General features: G+C 38.6%; 1 protein-coding gene across 17 annotated transcripts in view; it reads left to right on the top strand.

The window, feature by feature from the left end:
- Positions 1-15,444, top strand: part of EPB41L2 (erythrocyte membrane protein band 4.1-like 2) — a 193,053-nt gene that overhangs the window by 65,727 nt on the left and 111,882 nt on the right. For 15 of the 17 annotated variants that reach the window (XM_012721932.1, XM_012721911.1, XM_012721958.1 and 12 more), the window contains exon 1: positions 9,763-9,849. The exons of the other annotated variants lie outside the window; for them this stretch is intronic. The gene's annotated coding sequence lies outside the window, so the exon portion shown is untranslated. Of the gene's footprint in view, positions 1-9,762; positions 9,850-15,444 lie in introns of those variants that run through there. 17 annotated transcript variants of the gene reach the window in all.

Genomic DNA, 15,444 nt, shown 5'->3' with positions numbered 1-15,444 from the left:
GAGGGTGTTATTACATCTGTGTTCACAATTGTTTGGCACTTAATGGGCTTTCGATAATTATTTACCAAATGAATGAATGACTACTGACTGCTCTGATACTGGATTTCTTGTCCTTTGTTAGTAACATGTTTCTTGCCCTGCTGAGCTGGAGTTTACTATGTAGGTGGATGTGGCAGATTCTGAGACTTCTTTTATTGAACACATGTGGGTTTCTTTACCTGCTTGAGCAGGTAGATTTCCTTATTCTATGCTGAGTTTTTATAGCGCTTTGAATTCTTGTTAAACAGATTTTTTTTTTCTTTCTGCTTTTAGTTCTTTGGATGTCCTACCAGTATAATAGCATCCTCCCCTTTTAATTGAGAAAGCCCAACTTTTTTTTTTTTTAAAGATTTATTTATTGATTTACATTGGGGTACAGGCCAGAGGTGGTGAGAGGATTCACCAGAGACAGAGTGGGGAGCAGAACAGGCAGATTGTCAAAATACACTGCTGAGGGGAGCAGTGGGCTGGTCAAGAGAGGTCTGCTGCACCATGTGGATCACCTCTTGGGGCTGGGGATCGAACTCATCTGAAGTGGCTCTGGCTCGCTTGCAGTGCTGCACTTTAAGCTGCTGTGCCACCAGGGAGGGCCAAGAAAGCCTAACTTTTAAGGTGCTCTTTCTATGTTATTATATAACTGAAACGGTCAGCAGTAGTCACTTGTTTGGGAGTAAGATAAGAGGTTAATAAAATAAAATAATGCTAAATTGGCATTATTCTCTTACTGACTAGGTCAATTCCCAAATCATCATCTCTGTCTTTGATTTCTTTAATTATTTCCAAGAATTTTACCTATCGTTTCAAACTCAGCTTACCTAAAAGTTCCTAATCTTGTAGCTGCGTCTAGACCTTTGGCTTGAAACCCAGGGATACTGATCTGTAGTTTTCTTCTGATATCTCTGTTTGGCTTTGGTATCAGGTCTCATACAGTGAGTTACTGTGTTTGAGATTTCTGTAAAGATTGGTGAAAATGTTTTAAAAATGGGTGATGGTTGCACAGCTGACTTTATTAAAAACCACTGAATTGTTCATTTATAGTGGCTTGATATGGTATAGTATTTCAATAAAGCTATTACCAAAAAAAAAAAAAAAAAGACAAACTAATATTTTTCTTCATCCAAAGCCTTTATCCTGGCCTTCAGAGTTCTCAACAATCTTTCCAGCATTTCCTCTGACTTATCCCTCCGTGTGTGACTTTGACTCAGTGAAAGAGGCCAACCCTCTGCCCATGTCATTACTTCCACTCCCTCAGAACATCTTGTGCCTCTTGCTGCTTCAGCTTGTCCAAGGACTTTTTCACCCAGGTGACTGCCCTATCTTTCTGCCCCACCCACAACTCCCCCCCACCTCCCATAAATCTGTTTTTGCAAAAGGCCCTACATTTGATAATTAAATTATGTTTTCTTACATAAAGAAATTATTATTATTATGATCTGAAAGGTGTGAGTTTCCTTAAGGGAACAGTGGGTATGGGATACTTGGATTCACAGCTGTCCTGGGGAATCTGATACGTGTTTGTGGTACCCACATACATACTCAAGCTTTCTCTTTTTTGCATTTTATTGTTACCTTACAAGTGTATAAGGCTACTTTCCATTGGGACTTCCCTAGTCTCTCCAAGTGGTTTTCAGTGCTAAAAAAACACTTGACGTGGTATATCTAGACATTAACATGAAAGGAAATGTAGGTTTATGTCTGTATTTGATAGAAAGATCCAGAATTTTCAGTTATATTTCAGTTTTCCTTAGGCATTTCTGAAAATAATTTCAAGAAAAAAAGTTATGGTATTAGAAACAGGTGAGTAAAGTTATTATATGTAAAGTTAATGTGTGAATGTAAGAAGTAGGTAGGTGAAGTTTACGTAAAGGCTGCATTTTGGCATTGGATGAGATACATGTGGGAGGTTACATAAACATAATGTCAGAAACAAAGTTCAGATAAAATAGCATCTCATTCACATCTCAGGTATCTGTCTCATCCATAGCTCAGGGTTAAACTAGGATCCTGATTCAGGTTTGTCTAACTCCAGGATTGATGATTAACCTTTACATTATTTTGTTTATTAAGATAAGTTACTTCATTTCTCTGAGTCTCATTTTATTCATGTAGGGAATTTACTTGGTGATACATGCTGTATAGGGATTTTTGAGATATAATTAAGGATGTTTGTAAGCATTTAATAGGGAGCTTGCTTGTTGTATAGCTCCATCATTATTAGTAAAATATTGTTTACTTCAAAACGGTAGCATCAACTAGTGATTTTGAAAGCCTGTCTGTAATTTATGCAGCGAAAGTGACTTTAGAATATTTAATTCTTTGCTTTTACATTTTGGCACAAAATTTTCAGTGTTCTCTTTCTCTAGAATATAGATACTTTTCTAAGTTGTTAATAATTTCTTTACATCTGTTGACTGTCCTTGTTAGTCACAGTGAATTATTATCAAAGAAGTTATGAAATTCTATCATTTCTATCACTAAGTTCCCTTCTAAAGATTTGAGAATACCGGACAATCGTGGTTAACTGTTACATATTTAAGCCTTAAGAATGGAAGCTTCTGGAATATACTTTAAGGAAGGCTGATTATTTTTTTGGAAGCCATAATAGAAATAAACTGAAGAAGTTGTTGGTTGTTGGCTTTCATCTTGGCTGCAAAAGTAGTTGTATGAATATTTGTTGGAGTTGCTATAGAAACATAGTTGAAATTACAGAAACAGAAAATATCATAAAGCATTGATTTGTTACCTGAATTGGGTTTCTTATGTTAGAATCATTCCTAAATCATTTCAAAATGTCCTTGACTTTTTTAACTTTAGCTACCCTAAATATTTAGATCTCAAAAGTTAAGAAATACATCAGTATTAACAGTATTGACAATAATCGTCTACTTTTTTGGGTCACTTATTCTTTGGGGGGATTATTTATTTATTAATTTTATTTAATTTTTTAATTGAAGTAGTTTAATACTCTGATTTTTACAGTGCTTTATATGATTTAGGAGACTAGATTCATACTTATGTTATCATACCACACCCACCACCAAAGCACCCATATTCTTATACAACAGATCACGATGAAGTGTAATTTTAAAAATGCCTATCTTCATATATTTTAGGATTGTTTTGTTTCAGTTGGGAAGTTATATTTTTTTTTAAGATTTATTTATTCATACAGAATTGGGGTACAGGCCAGAGATGCGGAGGGTGAGAGGATTCACCAGGAACAGAGTGGGGAACAGAACAGGCAGATGGACCGTCAGGAGAGGTCTGCCACGCCCATGTGGATCTCCTCCAGGGCAGGCGGGGATCGAACTCATGGGGAAGTGGCTTAAGCTTCTTAGTGCAGTGCTTTAACCCGCTGCGCCACCAGAGAGGGCCCTGGGAAGTTATTCTTAATGAAAACCATATATGGATACTCTTTTCAAGGTTTATTTATAGTTTCTTTTGCCGATACTTTATGAAATTATACTTAACATTTTATGCTGGACGTTATACTGTCCATTTTAACACTTTTAATAAAAAAATTACAATTTAGGTTATGAGAAAGTGGTTCCACTAAACAGCTTGTAGGGGAAAATAGCTGTGCTTCTGGCTTTTATAGACTTTCTTGCTCAAAGGAAGAACTGCTATGGAGTCAGTTACAACTTCAGTGGAAGATGTCTTGCAGCTGTGCTTTTTTGGTTTTGTTCCAGAAATAGTATTTGTATGCACTGTCAGAATGTCTTAAAGGCCCAACCTGGACAGGATTCAACTCTGTAAAAGGAGTTTTGTTTTATAATCACTCATATATTCTTACGGAATTCTGGTGGCGAATATGGCTGTAATTGTCTTGTCTTGTAAACTGGCATTTTATTGAGACACAGGCTTTAGGGTTTGAGAATAGGAGCTATAGTAATAGTTATTGTATCATGTAAAATACATTTAGTCCAGTCATTGATGCACACTATAATTAAAACAAAACACCCCTCTCCAAACCTTGCAATTTCAGGAAATAATTTTTTAATTTTTTTTGCAAAAATACTGATATGAAGATGAAATTCATTTGATTGTATACTTTTGAAATTTAGTACATTTAGTAGACAATGATTTACAAATCATATTAGAAGTGAAACGATTATGCAGTTGATCCCAACGTCTGAGAAGTTCAAGATACGAATAACTTTCTTTTTGAAAGTTGTTCAGTTTAACATGTTTTGAACCATGTGTTGATGTACTCTGCTAAGAGAATAGCATTGAATGTACTCTCAGAAATTAATCATATTTTCTCCATAATTTTGCTTCCCCCCCCCCCCGCTTTTTTAAGTGCTTCCAAGTTGTCAAAGCTGTCTGAAATGTGAATAAGTTTACAGAGGTTACAGAGGCACTGATCTTTCTGGCTTATTTATTCCTCTTCCTGTCAATATGTACTTCCAATTACCATTTGTCTGTCTCTGGGAAAAGCTGTCCCTGTCCTTCCAATATCAAACTCCTGTTGTGTTTTGATTCTTTTCCTTCTGTCTCTTGGGACTACATGCTATCCCCTTTTGTTTTGAACATCATCTCTCACACCCCCACCCAAAAGGCTCCACTAAGGCTCCAGAACATCTGTACAAAATACCTTCCCTCGGTCTTGTATTATTTACAGTTCATTCTCCTTCTTTTACCCTATGTCTTCACCGCCAACTAACTTAAGAAATTAGTGTATACTTAACCTTTTATCCTCCGTGGGCTTTCTTTAGCTTTTTTTTTTTTTCTGCTGTCCACTGAACTTGCTCTTCTGTGTTACCAGGAATCTTTCCACGACACTTTCAAAGCCTTATTGATAGTGAAGCTTTCGGCCGTTGGCCCTGTTGCCTGCTACTCCCAGCTAACTCCATTCTAGGTTGCATTTCTGGGTTTGCTTTTTTCCTCTTATGGTGATTCTCCCCCAGTCTCCTTTATTAGTTCCTTGTTTTCTGTCTGGATTTTTTTTTTTTTTAAGATTGATTTATGCGCACAGAGCTGGGGTACAGGCCAAAGGTGCAGAGGTGGTGAGAGGCTTCACCAGAGACAGAGTGGGGAGCAGAACAGGCAGATCGACAAAGTACACTGCTGAGGGGAGCAGCAGGCGAGGCAGGGGAGGTCTGCTGAGCTGTGTGGGTCACTTGGGGGTGGGGGGATTGAACTTGCATCTAAGCAGCCAGGCCAGCTTCACAGTGCTGTGCCTTAACCTGTTGTGCCACCAGGGAGGGCCTCTGCCTGGAATTTTTTAAGAATAGTTTTCTTACTCTGTTTCACCTGAAATTTCATCTGTTTCCATAGCTTCAGATAACACTGATTCACCAATTGTTAGTTCTGAATGTTAGCATGGAAACTCAGACTGCCCTTCAGCCACACATCTCTAGACACTCTCATTTCCCAGCTGGACATGACCTGTCGCTTCTGTCTAAGTACATTTAAAGTGGAAACTTGTTGCTTCCTTTTTCCTACTCTTTTTTGGAAATCTCTCTCTAGGTTAATGGGGCCATTAATCTGCTGGAGATGTCACTCTGTTACTTTCACAATCCAATTATTTTACAAATACTGTATGTTTCACCTAAATATTTATGAACTCTACTGCTTCACTTTCATCTTTGTTGCTTCTGTCTTAGCTTAGATGCTGCTCTGGAACATTGGAATACAACCTTACCCCTTTTCCTGTCCTTGGAACTTTCACCCTCACATGAATGCCAAAGTCATCCTTGAGAAATACACAGTTATATTGGCTGCTGCGTATAGGGTAGAGCTGAAATCACTGGGCTTAGAAAGCTGGTCACTTCCTGCCTTGTCCCTCCTGTGTTTCTCATGCTGTGTTCCAGGCTCTACAATACATTCGCCTTTCGTGGTTCTGAGCCCTTTATTTACTATTCCCACAGCAGCGAGTGTTCTTGTACCCACTTAAATCAACTCAGTGGGCTTCTTATCTTTCAAGGTCAGCTCAAAAGTCACCTTGGGAAGCCTTCTGCCTTCAAGTCAGCTACTGTTGAATTGTTTATGTCACATTCTAGCTCTTATTCTCTTTGTAGTAATTTATTTAAACACTTCTCTTGCGTTGCTGGAGCCAAATTTGTATACACATATCCTCTGCAGCTGTCTTAAACAAAGATTAATTTCTCATTGGGTGAACGGATCTTAACAAAAGCCAAAGGTACAGAATTAAAATCAGGATCTCAGTGGTTAAACTAATGGTGTGTTTGCTGGCTGGGTGTTGAACCTTTTTGCTTATTTTGGGTGAGTAGGGGCTGTGGATTGAGAACATTAGTGCTTATGTTTAGGATTTCTTTAGTAATTCAACTTTGGAGAGTTATGTTTTAAAGGTGAAGCTGCAAAAAAGAAGTGAGTGGAGCTGCATTTTCAAGTTATGGAGCTAATCAAGTTGTGAAGGGTTAGAAGTACACTGGGTTTTCAAACAAGTGTCTGGATTGCTGGATGTCTTGTGTCAAGCAGAAGAGACTGTAAAGTGAGAAGGGGATGTACCTCCAGTGTGGTGGGTAGCTGTGCTCCGCTTGTTACATATACCTTAACTGCTGTCTTTGGGTAAAGGCCTTTGTTGACAAGTTTGCTGTCAAAATGGTTCTGGTAGGGCCTTTTAGAAATATTAGTGGTGGTTTTAGAGGATGGTCGGGGGGAAAAAAAGAAGGGAGATCATGGAGGGTAAAGTAAGGTGAGGAGGCCTGTTTTCTACACAGTTGTTTTTTTCTGGTCCTCAGACAGCTGTAAGGTACCTCTCCTGTTCTTAACCTGTCTGTCCCTTCACTTCTCATCCAGACACTGCTCTATGGAAAGGCAGTGTTAATCTGACATTCAGACTGGGTGCTACATTTACTTACTGTGTCATCTGGGCAAGTCACATAACTTCTGGGCTTCAGGTTCGTTCTCCTTTTGTGAAAGTAAGGTGCATGAATTCTGAGATTCCTGTTGGTGCTAATCTGTACTCTATAACAGCCTCATTGCTCTCGTGCTCAACCAGTCGTCTGTAGGGTGTTGCAGAGGAGTTAGCAAGGTCTTTGTTTCTGTGTTGGAGGTACTGGGCTTTGTAATAAGTGCTTTCATTTCTTTAATCTGTAAGGCAAGGCGGGTGTCCTTCCCAGGTTGTTAATAGTAGCATCTATTCATTTAAAATGTGTCAAGAATGAATTTAAGCACTGTGAGTCTGTAATGTGTTTTATTCCCTGTCCCAGGGGAGCTGCCCGCTTTGCTGTGCCCTCCCTGTACCTTTCTGTAGCCCTTATCATGTGTGTTGTAATTATTTATCTTTTCAACTTCCCTGCTTGAGCCACTAACTGGTGTGGGGAAGAACTTCCAAGTTCTAAAGGGCTTAAGAGCAGCATCTGCTGCAAAGGAGGAACTCAGTAAGTGTTTCATATATGTAATTGAAATGCAAGTCATACATTTAAAAGTAAATACTGGCTTGAATGTATAATGCTGAAAGTGATCTTTTTGTAGTTTTCAAAATAGGCATTTGTTTTTAAGAGCTTTGCCCTAATATTTCAGATTATAAACTTTATTTTTAGATTATTGCTTTTTTTATTATGGATTCTCTAACACCCTTTATTCTTCCTTTCCTGGTTCCTACTTGAACATCTCTATATCTGGGGTCACAGAGCATATTTTATTTTCTACTTTCCAACTTTGCCTGCTTATGTGCAGTTGTGCAGATTATTCTGGACTTAAGAGCCTCAGAGAATTTAAACTGTGTTGATGTGCAATCAGAAGGAACTTATGCATCAGAGTTGGGTACCGGTACAGCTTTTCTCTTTTGCTGGTATCAGGTGGTCACAGGCCTATGAAGTGTGATCTGTTAGTTGATTTTATGGGTGAGTGACCATCATCTTTTTGAAAGAGTCAGAAGTATATATAGACTTTCATGATAATTGTTACATGAGAAGATTGGATTCTCTGTAAAATCAGTAGAATAAAAGGGTTTTGGAAAAAGTGCTTTTTAGGTTATTTTAGGGTTAAGCCAGAAAATTGTACTTGCTTTTTTTCTGATGGGTCATCTAATTGAGACTAGGTGAATAAATATGGAAGAGCTCAGGAACTGTTTCCATGACTCTTCTGCAACTTTGAGAAAAAGTTTGTTGCCCCTATGTTTTTGGAGCAATAACTGACCCATCCAAGTATATGGATTCTTTATATCTTACTTACATTTTTGTCCCCATAAAGTAGGAGGTAGGGCAGTTTTTAAAATTAAGAAATTAATGATTCTGGCTTTAAGATAACATTTCTGCTTATACACCAAATCACATATACAAATATAGGAAAGATGTGCCCTAGCCCAACCCCAGCAAACTCCTTTGGACATTTAAAAAAACTGAGGGTAAATTTCTAATTTCTCCTTGTAATGGAACAAGACTGTCAAAATATGGCTGTTTTGGTTTTCTTAGGACAGATGTAATAGATACAAATCTTTGTGAACATTTCAACCCATGTAGTCTGTGTATTTTAATGCGCTTTAAAATCTTCCTGGAAATGAATAGTGTAGATGGCACTGGATCTGATTTGTATAATCTCTGCCAGTAACCCACTGAGTAGCCAGATATGTGTTATTTCAATTCTTCATTCAGTTTACCTAAGGAAACAAGGGTGTTAAAATAGAGGGAATGCTGAGTGGAAAACTGCATTGCCTTGGGAGGCAGCTGCTTTTGCACCATCTCCCCAACACTACTGGTGTTGGCTTCAGAGACAGACCAAGTAGGTATAAATTCTGGCTCTACCACTTATGGAGTGTATGAGTTTGGAATTTGTATTTAAATTCACTGGTTTTGCTTTTTATCCACTCTATTAATGGCTTGTTTCATTTCCGTATCATAGCCTTGCAAAACTCAGTTTTAATTCTTTCAGCCTTTGTTCAAACAATGAGTTTCAGGTCTGTCTTATAAACAGGATCTTTTCTATAAGTCAGCAGAGGGAGGAGCTGAGCAATAGTAGCAGAGCAGGAGTTTAACCATAATGAAGAGAATAGGTACCTTAGTCTGCTTGGGCTGCCTTGATAAAATAGCATCAAGTGGCTTGCTTAAACAACACAAATTTCTTATCTTACATTTTTGAAGGCTGGAAGTTCAAGATCAAGAGGCTGCATGGTCAGTTTATGGTGAGGACTTTATTCAGGCTTGGAGATGCCAAGTTCACTCTGTATCATCATAGGCCAGGTCTGAGAGTGCATGAGGGACAGAGCAAACTCTGGTGATTCTTCTTAGGAGTGCATTATTGTCATCGTGATGGCTCTGCTCTTATAGCCTCATTTAAGTCCAATTATCTTGAGAAGGCCCACTTTAGGGTGATGGGATATGAGAAGAGACATGAATTTGGTTAACTTAAAAATGAATATATCAATCTATAGTAGTTTATAAATAAAGATGTTTGGATTTTATGTTGTATTGCTTTTGGTGTCTGTTGTGATTAAAATGAAATAAAATAAAAATAAAGGCAGAATTGAGCAAAAGCCCATAGCAAAGCAAAAATGATACCTGCAAAAGTTGAAGAATATTCCTAGGGATGGTAGAACTATAAAAACGGTAATAGAATTGCAGTTGTGACATTCAGTTGATTCTACAGCCTGTCCTTCATTAGTTGGTGTAACAGGCAGCAGAAGATGACTTTTCTTTTGACCCGTGTGGATTTTCTAGCTGAGGAATGAAGTAACTTGGAATCAAGCTGGGCTTTTCGACTGAGCATGCCCTTCTTCTGCAGGGTTCGGCTTGGGTGGGGCCCGTCTTGCTCATTAAGCCTTTGGAGGCTGGATTCCCATCAGCTTTCCAGTCTTCTAGTGACAGAGAGCAGCAGACAACGGACTCTATGTACTTAAAAACCCACGTATGTATTTAAGGGGGAGATCTGGAGAAAATCCCTGTTGTGACTGTTGGATTTTGTGATACATACTTGGTTGTTTTTGCTCTGGAAGGAATTTTTGCTTTGAGCGCGTCAATAGTAAGAATACTGAAAGTTTGGAAAATGCTAAACTATAGAATGGATGGAATCTGGGTTTATATACTGTTTGGCAAAGGAATATGTTCAGTTATATTTGAAGCAAGCCCTATGGGAAGAGAAAATTCTTTTGGTGGTCAGAGTTTAGTTTTAGACTACTTGTTTTCATTTTTAAAGACAAACGTTGAATTTTGTCAGCTGATCTTCAACATGGTTGCCTTTTCAGTTTGACCAATGAGAATAATTAAGCAAATTGCTTTATTTCATGTACTTATTCAATTGTTACCAATTCATTTATCCAGGGATATAGTACACTATGTTAATTATTCCTAAAGCACAAGGGCTGTGTAAGATTAATCGTGTGGGTTTTTTAAAAACAAGTTAAAGAATGACAGATTTCACTTTGACTTATAAAATGCTTTATTTCCATGTTAAGTTGTTAGATTGAAATAAATTGTATTGTAGCTAGCAAGAGATTTGATTTCATATTTCTGTATCAGCCTCCCACCCCTCCTTCAGAAAGAATTCTGCTTCAATGCTACTTTCTAACAAAATGAAAAGCAGTTGCACTGCACTTTGGATGATCTCTGCAAGTTCTTTATTGTGGACTCTGCAGGGAATACTCTATAGTTCGCAAATAAGTACTGGGTATTTTTTCTTTTTCTTTTTTCTTGGAGGGGTGTGTGTATGTGTTGCACATCTTCTTGGGAAGTTTAAGCTTTCTGTTTTTAGGCCCAACAAAGAATTGTCTCTATGACTTATTGGCAATAGGGGTGTGGGAATAACTCTGGAGGTGATGCAAATGCTCTGGGTAGCCAATCATAGGCCTCCCCCATCCTTGTAATATTCTTGTGCTCATTCTGATCCATTGATGACATTATATTTGGACATAGCTGAACTTTCACAAAGCAAGTTGGAAGGGGAAAATTTAAACTTTGATGTTTGTTTTGCTTGAATTTTTTGATAAGCTCTGAAATACGATGCTTGACATATTCTCCAGCAGGATCCTCTACTAAATCATGTTCTATAGCTGCTGAATTTTGAGAATCTTACTTGCAAAGAAACAAATGTATTTAACTGCATAAAAACTTGTCCTTGCCAGGATCACCTAATTTGAAGCTCTTAGTATGTAGTTTTGAACAAAGGTAGTGCTGGAGAGTAGGAATCTTTAAAAAAAAAAAAAAAATTTCAAAATATGCCTGTATAGCTTTTCTCACCTGGGGAAAGATGCTCTCACCAGGAGGGTCTCTGTGCTAATGAGGGTCACCTTCTGGTGCCAGGCCAGTGGCTTGGAGTCAGCATTTGGATCTGCTTCCCAAAGTTAGAAAAATTATTCAGTTTATCATTTCATATTTTAAGACTATGCACTGTGTGTCGATGTAACTCTTGATAATGCTCAAAGTATTTAACAGAATAGAACAGAACACATGATTAAAAATTAAAAGGTGAATTATATTTTTTGACAATGTGTAGATGTCTATGCCTGTCACCTACCATGTTCCACAGCTGCAGAGAAGGGGATTCGGAAGCGTGAGATGACACAGGCTCCAGCTCGTGGCCATGTCATAGTGTGGGGAGGTGATTAACTTCGACAAGCTTTTTTTGCCTTGTGACCTAGTAAAACGCAATGTCTGCAGCCTGTGCATTTATCTGGTACAGTTAGCCTTGGTGGATCTGTTGCTAGCTTATTTGGGAAAAGCCTCCTGAACCACTGTTATTTTGTTAAAGAATTTAGAATTTGATTCACACAGAAATAGAATTAACTGACTGTAAATTACCACTTGATACTACCTGAGTTTTCTGATGGATTGGCTGAGGATCCTCTGTATAAAGTGTCCACACTGGTGTATCTTAAGACCAAGGGAGATAGTTGGTGTTGGCTGTACTCTGTTTTGAGCCTAGTTATGATGTCATTGGAAGAAATTACACAGTGTATTTTTCTTTTCTATAGAGCATATGATAGTGATCCAAATAAATGTTCCCAAAAGACTGGGAACATCACAAAAGGCCTTTACTGAGAAGCCACCGGATGCCTAGTACTGCACTAGGTACACGTCGTTATGCATCTGCACAAATGTTTCACCCCCTTCATGTGAGCAGTGGAGCAGCTGTGGGGCAGGGAAGAGGTGTGGACAGGAAACATGACATCCTTGTGCTTGTCAAGCCAATTTTTTCCTGCTTTTCCTTGTGAATGAAGAGGAAGCTGCTGACAGAGATTGGGAATGTTTATATAGGACCAGCTTAGAACTTTAAAGAGAATCTACCACTCTGTTTTCTCATCTTAAAAAATTTCCTCAACTTTCAGAGACATCTATTTCTAAGTACCCTGTTCTCACTCCTCCAGCAGGGAGTAGAAATAACTTTGTTCCTAGCTACATTTGCACTGATATAATTGTTAACAAAGGCACCTTTTTATTTCAACTTCACACTGAGGGGAAATGGGTGAAAAACTACCAAACCTTTCTCAGGAACTCTGTGTGTGTGTGTGTGTGTGTGTGTGTGTGTGTGTGTGTGTGTGTGTGTGTGTGAGAGAGAGAGAGAGGGAGAGGGAGAGGGAGAGAGAGAGAGAGAGAGAGAGTTTTAGAGATTCTATGTTGTAGGAAGGTTAGTTTATAAAGTATATTGAATTGAAGACTAGCAGAAATAGGGTTTTTTGAGACTGGTAGGAAACCTGTTTTATGTTAATGATACTGTTGAGCTGGAATATTGAACAGGCTGGAAAGCTCTTGTATCTGCATTGGTCATTTGTGTGACTATGGGCACACAGGGCAAGGTGACACTATCTCTAACAGCAGTTGTGGCATCTGTTACAGGATTTCTCCAAAGAAGTAGCCCAGCCAAGCTGGGCTCACTTAAGCTGTAAGCCATTTTAATGCATAAATATTGTCATCTTAAAGTATTTAAGTGCTTCAGTTTGTATATACTGCTTAGTGGAAACATTATCTCCCATATCTGTACCTCATCTACCCCGGTGTCAACCACCACTCTCCTAGAATCATGGTTTTTACTTTTCTGTATCCTATTTTATGCATATACAAGCAAATATGTACCCAAACAGTCACATATTTCCATCTCCCACATACTTTCCTTTTAAGCCATATGGTGGCATAACACAAAATGCTGCCTGAATCTCCGTGTTGTTTTTAGATGTCACTTAGAGATATTTCTGTAACAGGGATGGAAACCTTCCTCATTTTTTCCTTTATCACTACCTGGAAGTCCATTGTAGGAATATAGTATAATGAATGTAGCTCGCATTGATGGACATTAACTTACTGTTATTATAAATAGTCTAGTGGGAATCACCTATATGTAATTATTTTACATATGTGCAAATCTGTCTGTAAAAGTACATTTCCCACAAGCAGGAATGCTGGTTTAGAGTGTGTCCATTTGGAATTTTGAGAGTCGTTGGCAGTGGACTCGCACTGGGCCTGTACCAATTTATTCTTCTAGTAGCAATTGTGTGAGAATGTCTCTGTTCTTATAGCCTTGCGCAGGGATATGATTACAGATTTTTTCCATTCTGAATTTTTAGTTTGCATTTTTTTTTCTGAGTATGGTGAGCATCTTTTCATATATAATTTTTTTTAAGATTTATTTATTTGTGCATGCAGAACTGGGGTACAGGCCAGAGGCTCAGGGGCAGCGAGAGGCTTCACCAGAGACAGAGTGGGGAGCAGCACAGGCAGATTGACAAGCACACTGCTGAGGGGAGCAGCGGGCGGGCCAGGAGAGGTCTGCCACACCGTGTGGTCACCTCCGGGGCAGGCGGGAATCGAACCCATGTGGAAGCTGCCCTAGATTCTCAGTGCTGTGCTTTAACCCACTGCTCAGGGAGGCCTCTTTTCATACGTTTTGTAGCATATTTGTTTTTCATGTAACTATTCGTCCTCTAGCTATCTTTCTCTTTTGAGTTGTGGGTGATCCCAGCAAACTTAAGAATGTGGTAAAGAACCAGGACTTTTGGGGCTACTAATTACTTGAATTCAGCTAGTATACAAATATGTCACTAGTAAGTACAATTAGAAATGATAATGATGTGCTTTTCATAAAGCATAATGCTTATTTGTATTTTATGAGTGCTTAAAAAACATTTCCCGTGAACAACTTACTCAAATCAATAATGGTAGTTTTTAAGAAAACCATGTTGACTTTTTAGACTAGCAGTATTTGTGGTTCTAAATTACCACAGTTGTTGAATTAGTGACAAGTTGTTTTAGTTTGTATTTATCGCTATAATCCTCTCTGTGGGATCAGGGTTCTTGCATCTCTATCCCTTTTTTTTGGTGTGTGTGCTATAAGGACTCATCAGAGGAACAGCTAAGATACTCCTGTGACCCACATCCTCAAATTTGGGCGAAATTTACTTGGTACATGTTGCTAGTAGTCGTAAAGTCTCAGGTGGTAGTAGGAATTTATTTTTACTTTTCCAGTAAATCATGATCTCTGAGGGAATTTTGTTAGGTGCTTTTTATACATTTCTTGAAGAGTGGTGGCAAGATTGCACAATGGTTTTGGAGAGCCTGGCTTTGAACCCTGGTTCTTCCATGTACTGGTTGTGACTTTAAACATATAAGAATTACATATATATATTTTTTTAAGATTTATTTATTCATACAGAACTGGGGTACAGGCCAGAGATGTGGAGGGTGAGAGAATTCAGTAGGGACAGAGTGGGGAGCAGAACAGGCAGATCAACAAAGTATACTGCTGAGGGGAGCAGCGGGCAGGTCAGGAGAGGTCATGTGGATCACCTCCCAGGCAGCGAGCATTGAACTCATGCAGCAGTGGCATAAGAAGCTTCTTACTGCAGTGCTTTAACCCACTGCACCACTAGGGAGGGCCCAAGTTACATATCTTCTTACATAAAACTTTTATATGTGTTACAACTCTTTCACCTTTACCTTTAGCATGTAAATACTTAAACTACCTTAAAGGCTGCAGAGAGAAACCATATCACTCCAAAGTCACTGGAAAAGTGTTTAATATATAACTGTCTTTTGTTGTGCTTGCTATTACTACTCTTATCCTTACAGATTTTGGTGGGGTGGCATAGGCCCTTCTTTTCCCCTACAGTGTCCTTATATGATGACAGTGGCTCACCATTTATTGTGAATTTTATTATGTGCCAGCACTTTAACCTTGAGGCCACCCGGTATGTACATCATATTTCTTTTTGGCTTAGAGGTATCTGAAACTCAGCAAGGTTAAATATCTTGTCCATGGCTGTTAAGAGACAAAGCTGGAATTCTAATCCTAGCCTGTTTGGTTTCCAGACTCGAGCTCCAAACCACCATGTTATTTTATCCAAAGATTAGCTAGCATTGCACAGAAAGAATGTAGCTCCAGCTCTGACCATTCCAAAAAATCTGGGGCACCATCTGAGAAAAGGAATTTGAACAAATGCAGTTCATCAATATTTCTGACCATGCAACTCAGCATGCATACTTAATTGATGAGGAACCAGCAGGGTTCTAGATG

Source organism: Condylura cristata, unplaced genomic scaffold (assembly GCF_000260355.1).
Source record: "Condylura cristata isolate star-nosed mole 26May11 unplaced genomic scaffold, ConCri1.0 scaffold00001, whole genome shotgun sequence".
In the NCBI taxonomy this organism is placed as follows: Eukaryota; Metazoa; Chordata; class Mammalia; order Eulipotyphla; family Talpidae; genus Condylura; species Condylura cristata.
This window is presented reverse-complemented; position numbering and strand designations above follow the sequence as displayed.